At 50.4% G+C, this 5353-nt stretch overlaps 1 long non-coding RNA gene across 1 annotated transcript; it reads left to right on the top strand.

Moving 5' to 3' along the window:
• The first annotated feature begins 228 nt into the window (after positions 1 to 228).
• On the top strand, positions 229 to 1260 carry LOC134107871 (uncharacterized). The gene is made up of 2 exons (XR_009942846.1): positions 229 to 977; positions 1106 to 1260. It is a non-coding gene; the product is annotated as an uncharacterized LOC134107871 (long non-coding RNA).
• Positions 1261 to 5353: the final 4093 nt, after the last annotated feature.

Raw genomic sequence — 5353 nt, forward strand, 5'->3', positions numbered from 1 at the left:
CAGAGAGGGCCAACCAGAAGATGGAGTCTACCCTACGATGCCTGGCTTCCTCTGAACCCTCCACCTGGTCTGAGCAGATCCCTTGGGCGGAGTACGCCCACAACACGCTTCCCACCACAGCGACAGGTCTGTCCCCATTCCAGTGTGTTTACGGCTATCAACCTCCCTTGTTCCCGTCCCAGGAGAAGGAGCTGGCCGTACCTTCGATACAGCAGCAGTTTCGCCGATGCCATCGGACCTGGCACCGCGCCCGGGCATCCTTGCTGAGAGCCTCTGAGCAGTACCAGCAACAGGCTAACCGCCGACGCACCCCGGCACCCTCATACTCTGTTGGAGACAAGGTATGGCTGTCAACCAAAGACCTGCCCCTCCGCACGGACTCCAGGAAACTATTGCAAAGGTTCATCGGCCCCTTCCCCATCGAAAGCATCATCAACCCCACGGTGGTCCGTCTCAAGCTCCCTCGGTCCCTTCGGGTACACCCAGCGTTCCATGTGTCCTGCGTTAAACCGGTATCGGTTTGTCACCTCCTTCCCCCCCCACCTCCTCTGCCGCCTCCCCGAATTATTGACGGGGCCCCAGCCTATACAGTAAAGAGGGTTATGGACTCCCGACGCCGAGGAAGGGGCTACCAGTTTTTGGTAGACTGGGAGGGTTATGGGCCGGAAGAGAGGTGTTGGGTTTCCCGGCGCCTGATCCTGGACCCCAGCATGATCCGGGAGTTTTATCGGCGGAAGCCGGGGGCTCCAGGTGGACCGCCTGGTGGCGGTCGTGGGGGGAGGGGTACTGTCAGAGTCCCTCCCTCTGGACCCAGGTAAAGGCTGGTTTAGGTCTCCCTCTGGTGGATCTGGGAGAGGTTGGCTTCGCACGCACCTGTCTCAGCTCTGCAATCGCACACCTGCACCGGAGCCACAATCACCAGGGGATAAGAGGGAGAGCCTGACAACCGGCCGACGTCGGATCGTTACTCACGTCACGTATGTCGACCTCAGTCTTCGCGAGTCTCAGTGACCAGCACCCAGTCGAGCCGAGAGCCGAAAGTAGTTCTCTTGTCATTCAGTTTAAATCCTGTTACTCACCTCTTGTCTCACCTCCTTGGTTTCAGTTACACCTGTCTGTTCCTGCACGTGGGAGGACCACCGGGCACCGCGCACTGTCAAGGAGATCATCACCCGGGACCCCCTCCTTCACCTGCACCCCTCACGCCCGCTCCTGCTGCACCTCCAGTCGTGTTGATTAATAAAGTATTCACTCACCTCCTGACGGCTGTGTCTGTCCGTTCTGCATTTGGGTCCAGCCATGTCCCAACCTGACAGGCACATGATGAGCAGTGCAGGGACACACCTTTCAGGGTCACAGAGGGCTTCCAATGCGATGGAAGTCCTGAAGGAGTCGACTTTCATTGCGCTTTCCATTGAAGAGCTGAGGTGGTGCAGCCGTCGCTCGCTGTAACCGCTCCCAGCAGATTCCCTGAGCAGTGGTGTGGTGTGAAGTGCGTCAAGGGCATATTGGAGTGCTTTAATATGTCCACGGCGGCCTCCGTTGAAAGCGCGCGCCGCGTGTGAAATGGTAATATTTGCTTGAACTGATTGATCCCTTGTTTTTTAAACTCGAATAACCACCCCGGGTGTTACCCTTTTTTGAAGTGCTGCTGCCTCTTCCCTCCGTTTGTGTGTCAGCTCGTTCCAGCTCACGGCCCTCGTAGGTGTCGGCATGCGTCAGGTAAGCCAAGAATCTGTAGGTGAACGTGAGCCAACTTCATTGTGTGCCCATCACCGACTGGGTTTGATCCCCCCCCCCCCTCAAAACACAGAGATTGAATAGAACTGTACGTGCAGACGATGAAGAGATCAACTGTGGGCTCAGAACGTATTGATCAAGTTCATATTTAGTTTTTTTTTGGGGGGGGCGCGGACACCTGGCGAAGCCCATTCATCACTTCTCCGGAACACGTTTAGATTTTACAATTACTCACTGATAGGAGTTGAGCTACAGCTCGGCTCCGCACATAATCGTTTTGTCACGGTTTGGGTCTGCTTCTTGTCTTATTTTGTAGTTTCATGTCTCTCGTGTCCCTGGGTAACTTCACTTCCTGCCTTGTCCTGTGATTGCCTGACGGTTTCCACCTGTGTCCAATCACCTGCACCTCCCTAGTGTATTTAAGCCCCGTGTGCCTGTGGTCCCCTGTCGCGTCATTGTCTATTGTCTATTGTCTTGGAAACCTGGAAAGGCCTGCATCTGAGTCCTCCCTGCTTCAGCCTGCACCAGCACCGCGCCGTGTGACACGTTTGGAGTAAAGGTAGAGCTTTGGGAACACACTGGCTCAACGATAAGAGAAGTGCAGGCACATACTATATGCACACATTAGCATTTCAAACAGCAGCGTGCAGTTTAACACGTAATACAGGACATATATTAAACACACACGTTCTGCATGTGGCAATTGCCGCCCCGTGGATTAAATCCAATTTATTCATACTTAGCTGCTTGTAGGATTAGAATTATCACTCTTGTCCAATTACTTACTCCTTTTTTTTTTTTCACCCTCCCTCTTTCCGTCTTCCATTTTTTATTTGCGAGGTTATGAAGCGGTAATTAAATAGAGTGGAGGTTAGAGAGTAATCACATCTTCCTCCGAGCTGTATGATCAACCCTTTGTCCTTATGACACCACACAAGCCAAAAATCAAAGGCAGTAAAAAAATCTGAAGATCCAACACGTCCCTCACTTCATCTCCTCTCTAATATATGATATGCAAAACCACGCCACACAACGAGCGTAGCGGCAAAAGAGGAGACGGGTTTAGCATCGACCATCTGGAAACACGCGGTGAGAAAAGAGACGACGGAAGAAGGCGGGGAGCTCGGGAAAGGGGTCGCGGCGACGGCGAGAGGGAACAGCTGGTGAGGGTCTGCCGCTGCTGTGTTTGCAGGAGAAAAAAAAAAGACGTTGGCAGCTGGTGACCTCGAAGCATCCTCCTCCCCCTCCCTCCCTCCTCCTTCGAGGCCTTGTCACCGCGCAGGAAACACGTGACCAAGCGGAGAAGGCGGGGCCGAAGGAACACGCAGGTGTGAAGTCACGGCGCGCCTATACGACACAGAGTAAAACTACAGGGTCGGGGCTGTGCGCAGTGTAGGCCCTCGGGTTGTTTATCTATTGTGGTGCTTTATTTATGAGTGTATGGCTTTTTTTAAAATTTTTAATTTTTTAATATGCTGCTTAATTGCAAAAATCGGAGGTAAACTGAAAGATAAAAACTCACGCCTGAGCCTGTGAGGGATTTGTGGTGTAGCTTCCACACATTACAAGATTACACACCAGGATTGTTTACTTTGCTTCTTCATGTGAAAAGTGTTACTTCTCATTTCGTGTTCTGCGGGCATTAAGAAGTTTCGCTTTTTTTTCCGCTCCGATTATGTTTTCCGCTCTCATCCGGAATGTAAGATTGGCCGGGTGTACATTGAACAATTACTTGCCCAATTGAACGGCCCAAAGCAACATTAGCCGAGGCTTTTTTCGATTTCTTGAATAATGAAAACAGACCAAGTGGTTCATTTGGGTTTTTATTTGGAGATCTAGTAAGGTTTTCACAGATTCTCTCTCCCCCCCCCCCCCCCCCCCCCCTCCCATAGGTCTTGCCCTATGATGAATAATGCGTCGTTCCTTGTTCAGGCCGTCGGTTACCAGAGCAATTCACCCGGATGTGAGTGTCATCTGCAGAACGGTCTACTATAAGTGTATTAATGGATGATTCTGCTCTTAAGATAACCTTGATTTGACTCCTTGATTCCTTTTTTATTTATTTTTTTTATATGAAAGCACACATAGCGAATAGATTGCCTCAAAGGCAGCCGGCACAATGAGCGCATTGAATCCGGTCGAGAGGTGAGCATATCACGACGACAGGCCCTGGCATTAAAATGTGCGATAAGTGAGGGAATTTCAATTGAGATATTGAATTGCAGAAATCCACATCCATTACCATGGCAACACAGAGCGCTCTCCAGAAGCGATTTGCAAATGTCCTCTCTCTTTTCTTCTCCTCTTCATCCATTTCCTCCTGTGACACCGTTTGTTCTTCAGCATTTCTCCCCTCAGTGTTTTACACCATTTCCTTGCGCCAGTAGTTCGCTGTGATTTACGGGTTAATAATAACAAAAGGGCCGGGGAATTAAATGATTATGCACCTGTCCATGTGTCTTCCTCTGTATGGACCCTCACGTCTCTTCTTCTCTTCTCCAGACTTTTTGTTCACTGTGTTTTATTATTTATTTTTTTACTATGAATCTGCTTTTACAGATTCTGCTCTCGAGGCGTCTCTCGTATTCGGGCAGCATTGCACACAGAGAGGTACCCTTTATTTTTTTCCTGTTTTTTTTTATTATATGCTTTTCCTCTCCCTATGTGTAGGAGGGAGGAGCAGAAAAACTTTTTTTTCAGCTGGAATCTTCATGAAGCGTGACTCACGATTCAACTGTTTCCACCGTGGAGCCTGAGAGTCCTGCTCCTTTTCCCCGGGCTTCTTACATATTTTATCTCCTTTCAGCATTTCCCACCATTTTCTTGCCCTGCCTTTTTTGTTCCACCCATTCTCACCTCTCATGTTATCTCCCCATACATACCGCATAGTCGTCGCCCCCCCTTCTGTTGCTCTCTCTCTCTCTCTCTCTCTAACCCCACCGTCCCTTTCTCTGTAAACACAAACATTTTGGGTGTGTGCCATCGGAGATATCCGGGCCGAGCCTCTCACCAGAATCATTTCAATGCTAATTTCCCTGGCATCCGAGATAAATAAATCCACTCCCACAAACACACAGTCATCAGCTTCAGAGGATTGAACCCGATCTTTTTTCATCCTCGCCTGCCCGACCCCCCCCCCCCTTCTCTCTTTTCCCAAAGCTGGGCCATCAGGATCTAAAGCCAGGCGCATTTGATAAACACACATGGACACAAGTGCACACAAAGAACAGGCGTACACACACACACACACACACATGCACGTTAACCCTCAGCAGAGCTAACATGCCACAGCTAATACTGTGCACTAAACTCAAGCATAGACGCAAATGTTAACAGAGTGATGCACAAAAACTAACAATGCAGGCGATGTGCAGAGCACAAACACACACGGGATGCGTGCAAATAAGCATTCCTCCGCTCTTCAGATGCAAACACAGTGTCTTGAACGCAAGGTCACGCGGGCTGGATGAAAGGACCCCCCTCCCCCCCCCCCCCCCCCCCTTCCCCCGTCTGGACGCAGCTCTCTCTGAATGTATTCATGCTCATAAAGGACTCATGCAAAAGGGAGGCAGAGAGAGACAGAGGGATGTGTGTTCCATATGAAGATCGGAGA

Source organism: Pungitius pungitius, chromosome 2 (assembly GCF_949316345.1).
Source record: "Pungitius pungitius chromosome 2, fPunPun2.1, whole genome shotgun sequence".
Taxonomy (NCBI): Eukaryota; Metazoa; Chordata; class Actinopteri; order Perciformes; family Gasterosteidae; genus Pungitius; species Pungitius pungitius.